Source organism: Panthera onca, chromosome A2 (assembly GCF_046562875.1).
Source record: "Panthera onca isolate mPanOnc1 chromosome A2, mPanOnc1 haplotype 2, whole genome shotgun sequence".
Taxonomy (NCBI): domain Eukaryota; kingdom Metazoa; phylum Chordata; class Mammalia; order Carnivora; family Felidae; genus Panthera; species Panthera onca.
In genome coordinates, this window is record NC_138340.1 from 139,905,795 (window position 1) to 139,928,204 (window position 22,410).

Genomic DNA, 22,410 nt, shown 5'->3' on the forward strand with positions numbered 1-22,410 from the left:
AAGTAGTAAAGAGACTAGAACAGGAGTACAGACATGCCAGGTCTGAGTCTAAGCCTCAGGAAGCCTTACCGTCTTGCCCTGTTCCCCAGCTCTCAGAACCCCACCACCCTCAAGTAAAGAAAACTAGCCTGGCTAACAAGATGCTAAGTGGAGGAGAGGCCAGGCAGCCTAGCTGAGCCCACCCTACATCAGTATACAGATGGACCAACATGTGTGAAAGGCCTTGATAAGCAGAGAGGTCTACATGATCGTGAGGTGACCACACAGATCTGAAGACTCACCTGGTCAACGCTAGACTTCTGAGCAATAACACATACTGACTCTTATTTTACAGTTTATAAAAAGAAGAAACTGCCCCGATATACAGGAGTTTGGGATGGTTTATAATGCAGCAGCTGACAGAGCTCCCTCTACAGAATTATCTACTCCATTAACTTCCTTCACAGCTAGGACTCAATGGCTCATTTTCAGTACTCATCCTCTAGCACAGTATCTAGCACATGTAGTTATCTATTGTAAGTTCTTAGTGAAGGTTGGATAAATTCATAGTGTCATTATCCTCTATATCCTAATATATACTATTCCTCATTCAATAATGTATGTATTTTGTTTTATCGTTACAAGGGTGATAATTTCAGTTTGGGTATAATTAGAATGTGCATGAGTTCAATATTGAATTCTGTATATTTAATACTCCAAACTGGATTTCCTATAGCCATACTTGAATACAAAGATAAATGAGCATGTAGAGTATGACCAAATGTCTTTAAATTTTAATGGGTATAAAACAAACTACCTAAATTATATTCTCTTCTGCATTCAGAATTTAAGTCAAGGTTCATATAACTAACACTAAATTGAGTACCTTTTTTTTTCTTCTCCATCTACCTAGTTCGAATATAGAATGGTAATCAATAGAGTAGGAATATATTAGTAACCAGTCTGAGAAGTAATTGGGGAAAAAAAAAACCTTTATTTACACTGTAACCTTTGCATCAAGAAGGATAGAGGAAGGAGCTGAACATCCTTAAGTAAACACAAGATTAAGAACTGTATTTGATTGTATGATCATCTTTCTTTGAGTTGGGACAAAACACATCTTAATATTAACTCGATCATTTAGTCTGGAGTTTTGTTTGAAAGGGTGACTAGGCAATGCACTCAAAAAAAAAAAAAAAAAAAAAGAAAAAAGGAATCTTTTGAATAACTGCCAAGAACTTGTTCTGTTCTATCAATAGACTTTTTCTGCTTCTGTAGTAAGAGCCAACACTGAGGACCAAATGGGTATGAAGGCCGATTTTGAGGCTCTGCCATTTTAAAATTGTTCTAAAACCGTCAAGTAGATTCCAGACCTTCCTAAGCTAAAGTCAGTCATTGAAGGTTTCTGTTTTGCCTTCCTAAGACCAGTCCTGCAGAGCACACTTAACTCTGAGTAAGCTCTTAGCCACCTGAAATAGCAGGGTAGAGGCAATTAAGGAGATTTTCCCATTTAAATCAGTTATATTTTTCCAATTCACCGGTCACAAAACCTTTACCCATTTGTGAGGTAATTTAATCCCTCCTGGGAGGCAGCAGAGGAGAAAAATCAGGAGGATGGCATCATCATGCCAGCAGCAACTTGCTGAAGCACCCAGCTATGTGACAGACCCACCGGGAAACCCAGTCTTCACCACATGCTGAGTGAGGGGTGCCACAGTGAGCCTGTTTTTTCACTTGTACGATGTAATGTCGGCCTCTCAGCGCGATGGATGGTGGACTATCAGATGACCGCTTCCACGTTTATTCGGAAATCACCAAGCACACCGCTGGCATGGCAGAGGCTTGATCAACAGGCCTGGCCCTTCCACCCCTTCCCAATTCTAGATAGCCTATTTCCTCCATTTTCCACCTAATTCTTCTCATCCTTCACAACTCATCCCAATCCTCCCTCTGCAATCTCCCCAGAGAAAAGCACCTGTTCCTATGACACATTGTTTTTACATCTATTTGACAGTCAATTCTGCCGTATATTACATGTAGTTAGATGTTTATGTCTGTTCCCAGTTCAGTTTGACTTAAAATGTCTGGTGAGTAATGTTAACTTATTTGTATAAAACTGGTTTCCTCCCTTTTGCCCCTATACTAGCACAGGGACTAGCGCTCAGGGTCCCTGTCAAATATTTGTCTTTTCAAGTACTTATTCTTCAAAATACTAAGACCCATCAGCAGCTCTGGCAACCTCTGCTTTGTACAGCCACCCATTTAAAAAATATATAAAACAGGCAATGATGTGACAAGTCTTCCCTCAGCTAAGAATTACTTTGACAACAGTTGTCCAGCAAAGGCTTATTTAGTATCACAAGATCAGAGGCCATCCGTCTGACATTTTTTCTGTGAAATAAATTCCATCCACAGCTCTATACTTGAAAAATGGAATAATATACAGCATAAAGTAATAACTATTTTTTTTTAACGTTTATTTATTTTTGAGACAGAGAGAGACAGAGCATGAACAGGGGAGGGTCAGAGAGAGAGGGAGACACAGAATCCGAAACAGGCCCCAGGCTCTGAGCTGTCAGCACAGAGCCCGATGCGGGGCTCGAACTCACAGACCATGAGATCATGACCTGAGCCGAAGTCGGCCGCCCAACCGACTGAGCCACCCAGGCGCCCCAGTAATAACTATTTCTAATGTTTAAGTAGACTCTACTGAATCAAAAACCCTTTAGTTTAGGAGTGCCTGGGTGGCTCAGTCATTTAGGCATCTGACTCTTGATTTCGGCTCAGGTCATGATCTCTTGGGTTCATAGGTTTGAGCCCCACATCAGGCTCTACACTGAGAGTGTGGAGTCTGTTTGGGATTCTTTCCCCCGCTCCCTCTGTCCCTCCCCTGCTCTCTACCTCTCTCTTTCAAAATAAACATTAAAAAAATTCTTTTACTTTATAGATCAACATATCTGTATCTCAAGTCATATGTCAAATGGTCAATATAAGAAAACTGTATCAGATTAATATTGCGCATTTCAGCACCTCAAAGCCCTAGATTAGATCAGCAGTAATACTTAAAGCACAAAGTTCTAAATGACACCAACTTTCTCAGCAACCCAGAAGGCCTTCTATATTCCCCAGCTAAAAATGTGGTCAAATCCTACAATCCCCAGAAACCTGCTGATTAAAATCCTATAATTCTAAGAAGTTCTCTATATTGACAGAATATTTGCTATCACTTTTCCACATGTAACATTCACTCTTAAAGACTAGAGACCTAGTCTCTACATAAATGCCTCTTACCATCTCCAACTAAACAGTTAACATGGCTGCCCTTTAGAGAAAGGGTTTTGGGACTCAGAGGGGGCAAGAAAATAGTCACAGAGCTTAGTTATTATTATTGTTGGAATATACATGACCAACTTCAAACAAAAGGTGTTTTTTGTTCCCTCACACCCACAGACCTTCTATAAAATCAAAACAAAGAAGTAAAGCTTTTGATTAGCTTTCCTGACATGATATTGTTCATTATGTTGAAAAGGAGCCTTGTTTCACCAATTGTTATATTACTAATCCACATTAAACTCGAAGAAGAACATTCAGGTCACCAATGACTCAAACTATCCATGATTTTTTAGGAAAAGATGTTTGAGTTTTAAGGGATAGATGTAATCATGTGAGAAAGCAAAGTGTGGGTAAACTACACATAAAGAATTTCATTCTGTGCAACATAGTTGAATTATTGATGTTCCACTATTTTATTGAGAGGACACTAAAATTACTCAGGTGGAAAACTAAATGATCGACATCCCATATAAATGAAAGTAGACTGTAAAAAGATGGCGGCAGAGTAGGAAGACCCTAGGCTCCCTTTATCCTAGGAATACAACAATGAGATCATACTAAATATCCCAGAAATCAACATGAAGTCTGGCAGAACAAACTCCACAACTAAAGATAGAGCGGAAGCCACATCAAAGAAGGTGGGAAGTGCAGAGATATGGCTTGGGAGAGAACTGGATCATAAACGTGGTTGCAGAGAAGGGGGAGAGGCAGATTAGCACATAGGGGAGTACATGGGGAAAATGAACCCCTACAGCAAGTGGCTTGGAAAGTGAGAGGACCTAGATTTCATGAGTTCTTGAAACAAGCACAGCTTAAAGCCTGGAGTTTTAAAGCCTGGGTCAGCATGCTTGGCCCTGGGAGAGGCTGGAGGATACTGGTGCTGAAGGGCAAACTGCCTGTGGACCAACAGTATGGAAACAGTTATCTGAAGAGCACCTGGGGCACACAGTTGGAAGGTTAGTTGCTCGTCTCAGATCATGTCCCAAAGAGGGAGTATCGAGGGTGAGATCCTACCAGTAACAAAAGAACTGGCAGGTGCCATTTCTTCCCCACCCTTCAGCATTGAGCACAGGGCTACCTGCAGTAACCAGCCAGTGCCCGTACTCATTGCCTAACTTGCTCATACCAAGCCCCAACCCCTGCACTATGGTGGAACCATCCTTCCCAGTCACACCTGCCTCAGTCTTGGCCCTGCAGGAACCCCTCCCTCAGAAGACCAGCCCAAACCCCTGCCCACACCACAACCCCCAACCCTGGGGTTTTTCCAAGTCCTCTGTTCTAGTGGCAACACAGACAGGTCTCATTTCAGAAGCAGATCAAAGCATACCTAGTTAAACTTAGCACATTCAGACCAGGGACCAAACACTGCCCACAACACACAAAGAAAGCCTCTGCAGAAGGCTGGTCTAAAGGGAAAAAAAAACAAAACAAAACAAACAAAAAAACAGCCAGGACACAACAGCAGAGTGCACGGAGCACACATTGACGACAATCCGAGAAGCACCAGGCCCTGAGAAACAGGGGATGCTAAAATCCAGGGCACTATGGGATTTCTTCTTCATAAGGCTATTAAAGGAGAAGTAACTGACTTTCCTAGTACACAAAATAGGCACAGATACTTAGACAAAATAAGACAGAGGAATGTCCCAAATAAAAGACCACGACAAGGCCAGAGATCTAAGGGAAACAGGTGTAAGTAACATGTCTGATAGAGGATTTAAAGCAATCATCAGAAGGATACTCACTTGATTTGAAAAGAGTGTAGGACATGAGTGATACCCTTAACACACAGATAAAGAATAAATAGAGATAAAGGCCTCAATAAACAAAATGAGAAACATGCTGGATGGAAGGGACAGGAGGCTGAGGGGAACAAATTTATGACTTAAAAGAGTAATGGAAAGAAATCAAGGTTAACAAAAGAGAAAAAGAGTTACACTAAAGAACTTAGGGAACCCAGCGATTCCATCAAACATAGTAACATTCATATTATAGCAGTCCCAGAAGAAAAGGAGAAAGGGGGACAGAATATATTTGAAAACATAATAGCTGAAAGCTTCCCTAACCTGGGGAAGGAAACAGATACCCAGATCCAGGAGGCACAGAGAAACCCTAACAAAATTAACAAAAGCAGATTGACACCAAGGCATGTTGTAATCAAAATGGCAAAATGTAGTGATACAGGAAAAAAACACTATAAAAGAATCAAGACAAAAGATGGTTATATACAAAGGAAACCCCACCATAAGGCTATCAGTGGGTTTTTCAGCAGAAACATTCCAAGCCAGAAAGGAGTGGGATGATATATACAAAGTGCTGAATGGGAAAAACCTGCAACCAAGAATATTCTACGCCACAAGGTTATCACACAGAATAAGAGGAGAGATAAAGAGCTTCCCAGACAAAAACTATAAGAGTTATGACCACTAAGCCAGCCCTGTAAGAAATAATAAAGGGGACTCTGAGTGGAAAAGGAAACCAAAAGTTACAGTATAAAGGCAGGAAACACAATAGTAGTAAAAATGAGCATTTTTGTAAAATATCAGTCAAGGAACTCACAAAATAAAAGAATAGAAATGATTCCTTTAGGTATATGTTTTAAGTATGGTATGTATGTTTTAGGTATATGACCTATATACATGTACCTACAACATGGGGAGGAGTAAAGAATGGGTTCCAACTTAAAGGACCATCAACTTGATATAGACTGTATACACAGATGTTATATACAAACCTAATGATAATCACAGATCAATAATAAATGTGCAAAGAATAACAAGAAAGAAATCCAAATAGATCATTAAAGAAAATCAGCAAACCATGAAAAAGACAAAAAAGGGTGAGGGAAAATCTTCAACAACCACAAAATAATTAATAAAATGGCAATAAATACATATCAATAATTACTTGGAACGTAAATTGACTAAACACTCCAATAAAAAGATACTACGTGATGGAATGGATAAAAAAACAAAAAAAAAACAAGACCCATGTATATACTGCCCCTAAGAGACTCATTTCAGACCTAAAGACATCTATAGATTGGAAGTGAGAGGACAAACATTTATCACGCAAATGGTTGTCAAAAGAAAGCTAAAGTAGCAAAGCTATGTTGGACAAAATAGATTTTGAAACAAAGACTGTAATAAGAGACAAAGGAGGACATTTATAATAAAAGACAATCCAACAAGATGTAACAACTGTAACTATTTATGCACCCAGCATGGTAGCAACAAGATAATTAAAACAGTTAATAACTAGGTCAAAGGAACCAACCAATGATAACACAATGGCAGCAAGGCACTTTAACACCCCACTTACATCAATGGACAGATCATCTAACCAGAAAATCAACACGGAAAAACTGGCTTTGAATGACACACTGGACCAGATGGATTTACCAGATATATTCAAAAACATTCGCTCCTAAAACAGAATACACATTCTTTTCAAATGCACATGGAACATTCTCCAGCACAGATCAAGTATCAGGCCACAAACCAGCCTCAAAAAATTCAAATACATCCAAGTCATACGATGCATCTTTTCTGACCATACACTGAGAAACGAAGTCATTCACCAAGAAAGCCACAAAAATAGGATTAAATAACATACTACTGAATAATGAATGGATCAACCAGGAAATAAAGTATACAGAAATAAATGAAGATGAAAACACAATGGTTCAAAACGTTTCAGATGCAGCAAAAGCAGGTCTAAAAGGAAAGTTTATTACAATACAGGCCTATACAGAAGAAAAATCTCAACCTAACCTTCCACCTAAATGAACTAGAAGAACAAAACCTAAAACCAGGATAGGGAAAGAAATAAAGGTTGGAGCAGAAATAAAGGATATAAAAACTAAAAAAACAAAACACACAAAAATAAACCATAATAGAACAGATCAATGAAACCAGGAACTGGTTCTTTGGAGGGAGAAAAAAATGAGTAAAACTAACAAACCTCTAGGGCACCGGGGTGGCTCAGTTGGTTAAGTGTCTGGCTTTTGGTTTCTGTTCAGGTCATGATCTCACGCTTCGTGGGAGTGAGCCATGCTCACGCCAACAGCATGGAGCCTGCTTGGGATTCGGTCTCTCTACCCCTCCCCACAGCTCTTGCTCTCTCCAAATAAGCTTTAAAAAAAAATGATAAACTTCTCTCCAGATCAAGAAAAGAAATGATCCAAATAAATAAATTCATAAATGATAGAGGACCAATAGCACCACAGAAATACAACTAGGAGAATATTTATGAAAAACTACATGCCAACAAATTGGACAACCTAGAAGAAATGGGTAAGTTTCTAGAAATATATAACCTGCCAAAACTGAAACAAGATGATACAGAAAATTTGAATAGACCAATTACCAGCAAAGAAATTGAATCAGTAATCAAAAAACACCTAACAAAAGTCCAGGACCTGACAGCTTCACAGGCAAATTCTACTAAACATTTAAGTAAGAGTTAATACCTATTCTTCTCAAACGATTCCAAGAAATAGAAGAGGAAGGGGAACTTCCAAATTCATTCTGTGAGGCCAGCATTATCATGATACCAAAAACAGATAAAGACACACAAAAAAAGAGAACTAAAGGCTAGTATGTCTGATGAACACAGACCCAGAAATCCTCAACAAAATACTAGCAAACAGAATCCAATAATACAGAAATCATTCACCACAATCAAGTGGGATTTATTCCTGATTACAAGGGTGGTTCAATATTCACAAATCAATATAACATATCACATCAGTAAGAGAAAGGATAAAAAAATTCTATTATTTCAATAGACACAGAAAAAGCATTTGACAAAGTACAACACCCATTTATGATAAAAACCCACAATGAAGTAGGTTTAGAGGAAACATACCACAACATAATAAAGGTCATCTATGAAAAACCCAGAGCTAATATCCTTAGTAGGAATATACTGAGAGCCTTTCCCTAAGGTGAGGAACAAGACAAGGATGTCTACTTTTACCACCTTTTTAAATTTTTTAGATTTTTTTAAAAGTAATCTTTACACCCAACATAGGGCTCAAACTTACAACCCCAAGATCAAGAGTTGCATGCTGTACAGACTGAGCCAGCCAGGTGCCCCTCACTCTGATCACTTTTATTCAACATAGTACTGGGAGTCCTAGCCACAATATTCAGACAAAAAAATAAAAGGCATCCAAATTGGCAAGAAAAAGGTAAAACTTTCACTATTTGCAGATGACATGATACCCTAGATACCTGAAAGACTCCACAAAAACAAAAATCCATCAAAAAACAAAACAAAAAAAAAAAAACCTGCTTTAACTGATAAACTAATTCAAGTAAAGTCACAGAATATAAAATCAATCTACAGAAATCTGTTGCATTTCTATACACAAATAACGAAACAGCAGAAAGAGAATTTATGAAAACAATACCATTTATTACTATACCTAATATAATGATACCTAGGAAGAAGCCTAACCAAAGAGGTGAAAGACCTGTAACTGTGAAAGCTACAAAACACTGACAAAAGAAATTGAAGACCCAAATGGAAAGACATTTCACATTCCAGTATTTTTGAAAAATACTGTTAAGACAGCTATACTACCCAAAGCAATCTACACATTTAATGCAATCCCTATCAGTATACCAACAGCATTTTTCACAGGACTAGAACCACTCTAAAATTTGTATTGAACTGCAAAAGACCCCAAATAGCCAAAGCAATCTTGAAGAAGAAAAGCAAAGCTGGAGGCATCACACTTCTGGACTTCAAGTTATACTACAAAGCTATAGTAATCAAAAAAGTATGGTACTAATACAAAAATAGACACAGAGCAACAGGACAGAATAAAAAATCCAAAAATAAACCCATAATTATATGGTCAGTTAATCTTTGACAAAGCAGGAGAGAATATCTAACGGGAAAAAGTCTCCAACAAATAGTGTTGGGAAAACTGGACAGCTACAGGTAAAAGAATGAAATTGGACCACTTTCTCACACTATACACAAAAATAAACTCACAATGGATGAAAGACCTAAATGTGTGACCTGAAACCATAAAAATCCTAGGAAAGAGCACAGTCAATAATTTTTCTGACATCAGCCATAGCAACCTTTTTTTTTTTTTCCAGATAAGTCCCCTGAGGCAAGGGAAACAAGATCAAAATTAAACTATTGGGACTACATCAAAATAAAAAGCCTCTTCACAGTGAAGGAAACAATCAATACAACTGAAAGGCAACCTATGGAATAGGAAAAGATATTTCCAAATGATACATCAAATTAAGGGCTATTACCTAAAATATATAAAGAACTGATACAACTTCAACACCCAAAAGACAAATAATCCAATTAAAAAACTGGCAGAAGACAGGGGCGCTTGGGTGGCTCAGTCGGTTGAGTGTCCAACTTCAGCTCAGGTCATGATCTCACAGCTCGTGGTGACAGCTCGGAGCCTGGAGCCTGCTTTAGATTCGATGTCTCCCTCTATCTCTGCCCCTCCCCTGGTCGCGCTATGTCTCTCTCTCTCTCCCTCAAAAATGAAGATTAAAAAAAAAAGTTGGCAGAAGATACAGACTGACATTTCTCCCAAGACAACATACACATGGCCAACGAATACATGGGAACACGTTCATAGTCACTTGACATCAAGAACATGCAAATTAAAACCACAATGAACGATCACCTCATACTCACCAGAATGGCTAAAGTCTACAACACAAGAAACAACAGGTGTTGGCAGGGATGGGGAGGGGGGGATCTTTTTTTGCACTGTTGGTAGGAATGCAAACTGGTATAGCCATCTAGAAAACAATATGGAGGTTCCTCAAAAACTTAAAATTAGAACTATCCTGTTACCCAGCAATCACAATACTGCTTATTCACCTGAAGAACACAAGAACAGTAATTCAAAGGGGGTACATGCATCCCTATGTTTAAAGCAACATTATTTATAATAGCCAAGATACAGAAGCAGGGTAAGTATCCATCAACTGATGGATATAGAATCTATAACATACACACACATTAAAATATTATTCCACCATAAAAAAAGAATGAAATCTTGTCATTTGAAATGGCATGGATGTAGCTAAGTGAAGTCAAAGAATTACCATCTGATTTCACTCATAAGTGGAATTTAAGAAACAAATGAGCAAAAGGCAGGGGGGAAAGAGACAAGAAACAGTCTCTTAACTATAGAAAATAAACAGATGGTTACCAGAGGGGAGAGGAGTGGGGGGAATGGATGAAACGAGGGAAGGGTGAAATAAGTGAGGGGATTCAGAGTGCATTTGCGGGGCACCTGGGTGGCTCAGTCTGTTGAGCGTCTAACTTCAGCTCAGGTCATGATTTCGTGGTTTGTGGGTTTGAGTCCCACATCGGGTTCTGTGCTGACAGCCTGTTTCGGATTCTGTGCCTCCCTCTCTCTGCCCCTCCCTTCCTCACACTCTGTCTTGGTCTCAAAAATAAATAAAAACATTAAAAAAAAAGTGCATTTGTAATGAAATTGGGTGACGAGACTGAGTGATCGAAATAAACACTGTAAAAAAGATGGTAAGTGATACAGTTAACCCGAAAACACAGGTGAGTGACAGCCTTTTTATCTCCAAGTATATGAAGTTAACACCTTCTCTCCTCTCTACAACTTTGTGAATTGTTTCTAGTGGTCTTATTTTTTAACTTGATCTTCCAAATGTCATTTTTTCTTTTAAAACCTTTAGTAAATTTAATACTTTTCTTGCATCAATCACGGAACAAAAAACATTAAGTAGGGCCACAAGTGAAAATTACAGAAAAAGTCCACAAAAAACTGAAGACTGAAACAAAATTCGTGGGTTTACATTTATGTCTCAAAAAATACACAAGATGGGCTACCGAGTGTGAGACACAGATGGAGAGTAAATCAGACAAAACCCAATGCCATGCACAGGAATACAAAGTACGCTCAAGGTTATTAGTGTAGTATTTTTACAAACTGTTCTAGCTCATATTTCAACTATAGTACTTTCATAATCTGTTCAAGTACAGTAATTTATAATGCTATTGCTATGAACCATAACAGAGCTTCAATTTGAGTCTTTACTAAATGGCGGGGTTTAGCACTTTCTAGATTATCGCTTTTACTATTCACCTGGCAATGAAGTAGTACTATTTAGAGTCTCTAAGCTATAAATGAGAAAACTGAAGCCAAGCAAGTAATCATTTAACACCACAGAGGGAGTTAAATAGGAATCAGGATTTGACCCTGATGTCTATCGTAATGTCTCATAGCCCAAATACTTTTATAAGCAGGTCCCGATGCATAATCATTTACCATACTGGACAGTGGCCAAGAACAACTTTTTCGGATGCTGAATTAGTCCCCCACTTTAATATTTAAAATCTTAAAAAGACGACAGAAAACATACTGCTGGGATTTTACTGCAACTATCAGCCATGAGTCCATCTGCAATATTTGCAGCACTGCTCATTTAGACAATTACATACACATTTATTCTCTTCAACTTCAGCAAAAAGGTTAATCATAGCAAATTCAATCAGATTAGTGGGGATGATTCTTTTTTAAGTATTTTTAAGGTGCAATATTGAAAAAGAAAAAGAAAATGTTACACACTCACATACTCATCACCCAACTTTTAATCTTAACATCTTAGACACACATTCAGTTCCTAGGGCCATGTAACAAAATACCACAGACTAGATGACTTGAAACAGGGCTTTTTTTCCCCTCATAGTTCTTCGTGCTAGAAATAGAAAATTGAAGTGTTGGCAGGACTTATTCCTACTGCAAGCTCAAGAGAATCTAGTCCATGTTTTCCAGCACATTCTGGTGGTTCCCAGCAATTCTTAGTCTCTTGACTTACAGACATATCACTGCAATGTCTGCCCCGATCCTCATATCTTCTCAGGGTGTCCTCCCCTGTATCTTTCTTCTCCTAAGGACACTAGAACTTAAGAGCACACTCTACTCTGGTATGGCCCCCACCGAAATTACATCTACAACAACCCTACTTCCAAATGAAGTCACATTTTGAGGTTCTGAAGAATCTGAATTTGGGGGGAACACTACACAACCTAGTAAAGGATGTTTAATGAAAATAAATTAGAAACACTTGAAGTCCTTTATATACCACCCTCAGACCAATAATCCAGACTTCCAGAGATAAACCCTATTCTGAAAGTGCTACTAACTTCAGTAAGCTTTATGTGCATGTATTCATATAGAAAAACTCTGCTATGTGTTACAAAAACCATATAAATACAACTATGCCATACAAACCATTTTGCAACTTTTTTGATCATTGTCTTTGAGATTTACCAGTTTTATAGCATTCTATTGTATGAACATATCATACTTTATACTCACTCACCTGTTGATAAGTACTTGAGTTGTTTTCACTCCTTCAATATTTCAGCGTTGCGATAGACATTCCTATATGGGTTTCCTTGTGCTTGAATTTCCCTAGACTATACTCCTGGCAGGTCAATTTCCAGTTCACAAGGTATAGGCACTACACTGCTACAAGTTGAACAGATTGTTTGAAAAGATTTACAACTTCAGCCAGGACCATGTAACTACTCATTCTCCTATATCCTTATTAAAGTTTCATTTTTCCAAATTCACCAAACTGGAAGAAACTGTATCTCCTTTTAATCTAAACATCCTTGATTACTAGGAATGTTAATCATCCCAATTTTGTAACAGGTTGAATGACTCCAACATGTATTTGACATCCATGTTAAACCCCTGGAGCTTATGAAAGCTACTTTTGTTGAAAAAGTCTTTGTGGATAAAATTAAAGATCTTGAGATGAAGAAATCATCTTAGGTTATCAAGCGGGGTCCAAATCTAATGACCAGTGTCCTTCTGAGAGAGACACAGGGAATATCTGGCAGGCAGAAGGGAAGGCAGCAACGTAAAGATGAAGGCAGAGTCTAGGGTGACACGATCACAAGCTAAGACGACAATGTCAAGAGACTCCAAAAGCTGGAAGAAGCTTTGAAGGAGTCTTCCCCCAGAGCTGAGAGAATGCAGCCCTGCTTACGTCTTGATTTCAGGTATCTGAACTTCCAAACTAGGAAAATAAATGTTTTAAGCCAATCAGTTTGTGGCAACTATCACAACAGCTACACGAAACTATTACAGTTTATTAACCATTTAGATTTCCTATTCTTTGAATTTACCCATTCTGTCCAGGGACCATTTGCCTTGTCATACAGACATAGAAGAGTTCTGTATGTATTTTAGGTATTAAGCCTATGTATTATAGGCTTGTTGATGGTAATACTATTTTCTCCCTACTTTGTTTTGTCATGTGAAGTATTTCAGCTTTTAGCATTTTTTTCAATCACTTATGGTTTGTGCTTTCTTTGGCTTAAAAATCCTGTCATCCTTTCTATTTTCACTTACGTTTTCCTCAAAGTTCTTGCTTTTTGCATTTCTGTATTTAATATGTTTAGAACGTATTTGTGCAGAGTGTGAGGACAGAATCCAGTAGTATCTTAACTCCCTACGGGTAGCCAGTTATCCTAGCAATGTTTATTCATCAGTCCATCATTTCTTCAAAAGTTTGTAATGCCACTTGTGAAATATATCAAGTTTATATCTATGCATGGATCTATTTATTTATATTATGACAATAATAGAGAAGTAAATAAGCCATCTTAATTATAATCATGGGTTCCTGGTACAGCAAATCTCCCCATGCCATTTCTCCTTTTCCACACGATCGTGCCTGTTTCTTGATCCTTTGCTTTTCCACACAAGTTTCAGTATCAGCTTATCAAGTAACGTAAGAAAAAGCAAGATTCTGTTGGAGGTTTTAATTTCAATGATTTCCTGATTATGCTCAGGTTAAATTATAACTCATGCCATCAAATATTCCCATTCAGAAACATGTTCTCTACCTTCAATAATATTTCATGATATTTCTCCCTGGGACCTTGCAGTATTTGGTTGGATTCGTACCTAACAGGTACTTTGAGTTTTGATGCTTTTGAGAATGAATTTCTTTCCCATTTTTTTTTTTTACTAGTTCTTTAATAAAAGTGGTACAGATTTCTGTAGGTTGGCCTAGTTTTTATCCAGCAATCCTGCCGAAGTCGTTAGTTTTAGTTTCTCTATAGGTTTTCTTGAAATGGTCTACATAGAAAACGTAGCACCTGCAAATGTGGATAGTTTACTTTTACAAGTTTAAAGTCTCTTTTTCTTATTTGCAGTGACTAGGACTTCTGTTACATCATGGAATACTTGAACAGTAAGGGGTGACAGCCTTGTCTTTTCTTTTGAAAACTTCAAAGTCTTCATTAACTAGATGCTTTGTGTAAATTTTTGATATTCAAGAACCTTTCTAGTGCCCATTTTTATCTTGCACGTTTTTATCCTAAACACATGTTGAATTGTATTAAATGCCATTTGTTACATTAACATAATGATTTTTCTCTTAGCTCAATGTATACAATATTAATAGTTTTTCTAATACTGACCCATTCACCCACTCAGGATAGAACACACTTTTTGATACACAACACTGATATTTAATATTTTATTAAGGATTTTTGTATCTATGTAAAAAGGCTGATCTTTAGTTTTCTATTCATATATTTTCCAATTTAGTTTGTACAAAGATTTACCAGCCTCATCAAACAAGCATTTCTTCTCATTTCCAGAACAGGTCTTAGAAATTATTTTTCCTTTAAGGTTTGGTAAAACTATTTGAGTGCAACTTATCATTTCACTGTCTTAAAGGATTATAGATCATTCAGGGTTTCTTTTACTTCTTCAATTTTGTTTTCCAACAAAAATATCACTTCATAAAAGTTTCCAAACGTATTGGCCTAGCATTGTTCAAAGTAGCTAAAATTCAAATGTAATTCTGCTATTTGGGCTTATCTAACTCTGCTTATTTATGCATTTTTTCATTTATCTGGGTAGCATCAGTCTCACAGATCTACCATAACTAGACTTTAGCCTCAGTTTCTTTACTTTTTTATCATGTTTACTACTTTCAAGTTCATTCTTTGGGGTTATAATTATCTACAGAATTAAGTACCTGGACTCAGCAGTAAGTCAGTTATCTGAGGGAACAGTGTATGTAGCAAACACTATAGCCAAGATAAAATAAAAAAAGCTTTTTAATGTTGCCAAGATGCTAATCAGTCCATGGCAGCTGTTCTGACTGACCTGTAAACCTAAGTACTCCCATTAAGATGCTGACTTTAATTAACACTATGAATTTACCAAGTGGGTGGTGTAAGAACCCGCCTCTATAAACAATCTTCACTCTCAGAATGACATTTGAGACACTTTTCCTTCTTTGCAATGATGAACACCTGATACCAGGTTTTGAGGTTCTCAATCTCTTCCATCATATATAAAACCTTTTAACTTGTATATACCCTTTGCCCCCCCCCCCCCCCCCGCCCTCAGTACTGAATAGCATGGGTATTCTCTCAAGTGGCATGACATTATTCTTTAGTAAGTGACTATTATTGGAGTGTCCACTATCACTAGTTAGCTTTGGTTAGGCCTTACATAAAACCCTGCTTCCTTCACCAGGAAGGTGGTGGAATGGGCCTGGGTCGGGGGTATGGAATCTGAGCCTACGGACAAACAGCATGAATCCAAACGTGGCTCCTCTGTAAGTCACACAACAGGATTTCTACGCCTTGCAATTAAAGATGAGCAGATACTGTGTTGCTTATGCCTAAAAGACGTGAAAAAGACGGTCTTTCACACACTTATGCCTAGGAAAACACCAGTGTTATTCTAAGCCTGTGTACCAGGGCCACCTGTAGTTTAAACTGAGTGCATGCTCCTTTGAGTAAGGTCTAAGTGTAAATACAGTAACTGCCTCTAAATCAAGAGCAGCTTTCCCATGGACGAAGCCAGCTATACTCCTCCGCCAAGGCCAAAAACTTCTCCATAGCATAAGGCTTAAAACTTTCACACACAAGCTATGACAAAAAGAAATCCAGTGGTACAACTGTAAAAACCAACCAATACACAACTCCAGACTAAAAATCCCAATAGTCTATTCTTAGTAAGGTGCCAATAATAAAGTCATCCGTCCACTGTGACCAACATTAAGAACAACATGATTGTGCTCCTCTAGATTTTACTAAGGGCCGTATGTTTTATACACATTTCAACATAAACTTTTTTTTTCCCTGAAGTTTGCAATAAACTCATTTGGGGGCAAATCTGATCTAAAGTACTGTGAGTCTATTTATAGTCACTCCACATCCGAAGAAAAGGAGTTCAGTTTCTACATAGAATGTAAACATGCCTTTCATTCTAGGACAGAGCGGACAATGTAACACATGTTATACCTGAGTTTTCAATATACCAACAAAATTTTACCACTTAAGGGAAATTTATAATGAACTAAATGACAAAACACAGATTTTTACTGCAAGTAATCTTTCTTAACTATTCTGTACATTTAATATGTTTGAATTCAAGATGCCACAGATCCCCAGCTTATTTTCATATTTGGCATTATCTATCATTTTTTACTACTTCGCACTAAATTTCCCAAATAGCATGTCAAGAACCCAATTAAGAGGTTTTCTCCTCTTTTTGTTTGGTCCCACCAAATAAGCAAAGAGGACAGATAGTTAAGTAGCAATGCCTTAACAGTCTGGCAACTTCAAAAATGTGTAAATTGAAGGTACAAAGACATTTAAAAACACAGACCATAAATAGTTCTTGTAGGTAGTGCTTAATTTTTGAATGAAAACATTAAATGGGTAAGAACATGTAGAATTTTCTATAAAAATTATAAAGATTATTAAAAAGTAGCAGAAACTTTTTCTCCCAATAAATATTGACTAAAAATTGGTTTATAGATAGTACTGTTTAGATTTTCCATATGGAAGTTATCTTGAAAATAAAAAACCGATTTTCATACCCCCAAGCTAAGAGTAATAATGAAGCAGCTTTAAGATAATAGGGAGTAAACAACATTATACTGTAGAAAAACCAATGTTATACAACATTGAGCAACTGAAATCTTTCCATCCCTTCCATCTTTTAGCTCAAAGGCCTTAAACTTAAGAATGTACCCTAGAGAAGATAAACATTTTGCTGAGATAATAAAATTACTGGGCAGAAAATACCAAAATACTATTTACCTCAGACCAGCAGTATATCCCCCCTTTTTCTTTTTCAAAATTCACATTTAGAGTTTACTAAGGGTAGAAACCTGGTGTAGTTTATGTGATCGTCATTATGCAATTCAACTATTACATCTTAATCTACTCCAAGAAGGTCATATCCACATCATCCATTATGTTCCTATAGATCTGTAAATCTTTTGACATGGAAAAATCATGTGGGAGGACAAGGGGAAAAGAAAAGGAGGGAAGGGAGAAGCGGAAGGAGGATGGGGAGAGAAAGGAGGGTTACACAGAGGACGTAAGAAGGAAGCTCAGTCTTCCAGGACAGATAAGTGTTCTCTGGATAGAGCAGGATGGGAAAACCATGGATAATGAAAAGTAAGATGTGTATGTCATTCTCAGGTAACTACAGTTCTGCACCACCACCCTCCCCTCCCCCCATCACTGAACAGTCATGTATGATGTAGTGAAATGAGGTCTATGATTTAAGGCTTGTGTCCCCCCCCCCCCTCCCCCAAATTCTGAACACTGAAATCCTAACACCCAGTGTGATGGTTTTAGGAGGTGAGGTCTCTGGAAGATACTTAAGTCCGGAGGGTAGAGCCCTCATGAATGGATTAGGGCTCTTATAAAAAGGGACTCAGTGGAGCCCCCTAGCTTGTTCCACTGAATGAGGAGGACACAGCAAGAAAGCACCATGCATTAACCAGGAATTAGTTCCTTGCCTGCTACCCCATTCACTATTCCAGAACCACGATCTTAGACTTCCCAGTCTCCAGAACTTACAGAAAAATCTTTCTATTGTTTATAAGTCATCCAGTGTATGGTGTTTTATTATAGCAGCCTAAATAGACTAAAACAAAGACATAAATTGGCAAGGAACTGATCAAATGGCTCCATGTATAATCCAAGTATTACAACATAACATTTAATAGAATGAGAACACACTGTAGAGCACAGAAGCAAAACAAGAACCATGGACTACTTCTCAGAGACAATGTGGGGAGCCAAGGACCCTGTCAGCTGGCTTGATATAGCAGTGAATAGAAGCAAATAAACTCATTTTCTCAAACAGAATTTGGCAAAGAATATAGTTTAGGGTGGACCTCTTTACACCTCCAACTTGCTACATTTACAACAATCATTAGCCACTGACTGTGTTTCAATAATAAAATGTTCAGGGATGGGGCGCCCAGGTGGCTCAGTCAGTTAAGCATCCAACTTCGGCTCAGGTCATCATCTCACTGTTTGTGAGTTCAAGCCCCACGTCGGGCTCTGCGCTGACAGCTCAGAGGCTGGAGCCTGCTTCAGATTCTGTGTCTCCCTCCCCCTCTCTACCCCCTCCTTCCTCCTGCTCATTTTGTCTTTCAAAAATGAATGTTAAAACTTTTTTTTTTAAACTTTCAGGGACTGCTATCTGATGCCACTTCAGTGTATCAATTTTGAAGGGGTGAAGTTAAAAAAAAAAAAAAAAAAAGCCGAGATGCAAATCCCTCCATGTTCTATGGACTCAACCCCCTTAGCATACTTGCTGATAGCCATGGGCAACCCAGGATCTTCAAGTGTGGGAGGAGAAGGGGCCAGCAGTCACTAGGTTTGAGATGAGAGGTGCTGACCATACCGAGAGCTCTTTAAACGGGGTCGGGGAAAGAGGGAAAACAAAGGAAGGACAAGGGAGTGAAACAGAAAAAGGCCAGCCTAACTGAGGTGTGGAATTCTGTTTACAGGGGAGTCAGCAGGAAGTCCCCCAACACCGCCCTTCCTCTCTGCTCCCTAGGTTGCTCAAATCATCTACTTTCTCCATGCTGTAAAGGAAACAAGAGGGCCAAGTTCACACCACATCTATCTCTCGGAGTGACTAACGAGAGCACACATGAACTCAATTTTAAAAACCAAGGCTACTAGGCACAGAAACAGGGAGGGAAGCTGGCATCCATTTTTCTTTCCAGTATGCATGGAACTGAGATGAAGTATATTTACAGCCTTACCTCTTGAAGGACCCTTCATAATCCATCTATAATGATCACTGGTTTAACATCTATCCGTGCTATACTATAACATGCATGTAATTTTATAAGAAAAGGAGAAGCCAAGCCAGGATGGGAATTAAATTCCCCTATGTGAGATAGAAATTTTCAGAACTCTAGTCAAGCTAAAATCTCAGCAGTATATAAAGGATTAAATATAGTCCAAGGTGACTGAAAAAAAAAAAAATCACAGAAGTAGAAAATCATCACTTACCGCTTCTTCAAAATCGGAGATTAAAAGGCCATTGGGGAAGGAAGAATTTCCCCTGCAACTGTCTGTTGCAGTTTAAAAAATGAAAACACGTACATACCATCTCAGAATGGAAAAAGCTTATTCAAAAAGGAGAGTTCTTGCAATAGAGAACTACATTTACTAAAATGTTTCCTAAACATTATGTTTGAATTCAACAGCTCACAATTTTCCCCTAATTTTGGAGCACAGGCAGGGCTACTCCAAATCCACATGATCAATGGATATCCAAATGTTGGCTGATCTGAAATAAAACAAATCATTTTGCCATGCTGATTAGGTGTCAGGCCTCATGAGACAGCAGAGACTGTTTCTGAGATAATAAACACCATTTTATTAAATTAAATAATTTAAATATTAATTTCTAAATGTGATTTGAGAGGACATGTCAAATATTTGGAAACAAAATTAAGAACACATAAAAACAGTATTAATGCTGTTAAAACTGTATATGCTTAAATATACCTTGACAGTAAATAAGCATAAGGTATTACAAAAGTATATATGATGAAGGATTTTCATGAAGAACCTTTGGAATCTTCTAGTCTGCTCCTAATAAGTCATCTGCCTCCATTCATGTTCTTAAAAGTCAATCACATACGATTCTGACCAATATCTAGATGTTCACAAGATTTCTGACACACAAGGGCACTTGGGTGGCTCAGTTGGTTAAGCGTCTGACTTTGGCTCAGGTCATGATCTCAGGGTTTGTGGGTTCAAGCCCTGCAACAGGCTCTGTGCTGACAGCTCAGAGACTGGAGCCTGCCTCAAATTCTGTCTCCCTCTCTTTATGCCCCTCCCCTACTCACCCAGTCTCTCAAAAATAAACAAAGAATTTTTAAAAAAACACTGACACACAAAACCACCTATCAGAGACAGCAAGTAGAATTAATTATTGCAGCTTTAAATACTATTTAGATGTATCCATAGGAAGCTTTTTTATTAAAAACATATTGGCAGTTTCATATCATTCAACTGACAAGCTACCATCTCAAATGTAATATGTGCCACACACTGTGGTACATTAACACGCTTAATCTAATTTTCATAGCTTCATAGAAATCACCAAGTGTCAACTACTATGTACATAAAACTGTCACATAGACGTAGGTGACAGCACATTCAAGTCTTCTTAGGTTTACTCTGTACAGAAGGGAGAACTTAGAAGGGTGATGTGGTTTCAGTCCTCCCTACTCCAAGCCAGTAAAGTTGGCCCGGGGTGATTTTAATCATCAACTGCTCATGTATCTATCCGTCCAAACACACTGGAGTCTCTGAGGTCAAGGGACCTTGCTTATCCATCTTTGTATTTCCAAAGCATAAGACAGTACCTGATTAGCATTTCAATGTTTATTAGATGAGCTATTTCACTCAAAATTGATTACTTTATGTCTCTATGTTCTGTAGCATATATAAGCCATGGTTTCCTGTTCTGAAAGAGCTTTTAATTAGGAAGGAATACACATAATATGAATTAAGTGCTGAACTAGGCACAAAAAAAAAAAAAAAAAAAAAAGGCAGGTACTTTTGGGAAAGCAATGCTCCAGGTAATAAATAGCTCACATCTAACACTGGGCTTGGCAATTTAATTATCAACAATCCTGGGAGGGAGATGCACTAGCACCGTTTTACAGATGAAGAAAATGAAGCAGCAAGGTTCAGTTCTAGGAGTCACACAGATAGGTGTTAAATCTGCAATCCCAGCACAGAAACAACACACACTTTTGTCTGCCCACTTTCACCCCTTATGCTTACACCCTATTCCCTCTATATTGAAGTCTTCAAAAGCCCTCTAAGATTTCTAACCATTTTGGTAATAGGATCTTTTTTGGCAGTCTAGTAAAGCCTATGAATCCCTTCTGAGGATAGTGCTTTTAAACAAATTCACAGGATTACAAAGAAAAGCAGTTTTACTGAAATACAGTTATAAAAAATATTTTAAAAGCCAATGTGTGGCAGGAAGTTTATATGCATCGTTAATAACTCATTAAGAAGATGCAATACAGAGGGCACCTGGGTGGCTCAGTCAGTTAAGTGTCCGACTTCAGCTCAGGTCATCATCTTGCAGTTCATGGGTTCAAGCCTCGTGTCAGGCTCTGTGCTGACAGCTCAGAGCCGGAGCCTGCTTCAGATTCTGTGTCTCCCTCTCTCTGCCCTTCCCCTGCTCACGTTCTCTCTTCTCTTGTGCTCAAACATTAAAAAAATTTTTTTTTTAAGATGCAATAAGGTATTAAAAGTACTGTAGTTTCAGTGTAGCTCATGAATGTAAACAGTATTTCAAGATAGCTGCAATGAAATATGTGATAGGAAGAAACATGTATTTTGATTGGAGATAAAGCCACAGATAATAGCCAGTACTACTGTAGCTTGTTTTCTACATTCATAAGTAAATGCTAAGTTTCAGTTACAGATTAGCGAAAATAAAGGTGTAATGTTTTTCCATCTGAGCTCAGATTCCCTGAATTCTATCCAGATTAAGAACCTCAGCTGTAGGGTGCCTGGGTGGCTCAGTCGGTGAAGCATCCAACTGTGGCTCAGATAGGTTCATGGGTTCCAGACCCACGTAGGGCTCTTTGCTGACAGCTCAGAGCCTGGAGCCTGCTTCGGATTCTGTGTCTATCTCGCTGCCCCTCTCCCGCTTGCATGGTCTGTCTTAAACAAATGGATATTAAAAAATATTTTTAAAAAAGATCCTCAGCTGTAAATTATAATTAA

The 22,410-nt window shown here is 38.1% G+C and overlaps 1 protein-coding gene across 6 annotated transcripts in view; it reads right to left on the reverse strand.

Moving 5' to 3' along the window:
* The window catches only part of CADPS2 (calcium dependent secretion activator 2), a 667,593-nt gene that overhangs the window by 379,217 nt on the left and 265,966 nt on the right, over positions 1–22,410 (reverse strand). The gene's annotated exons all lie outside the window — the stretch shown is intronic.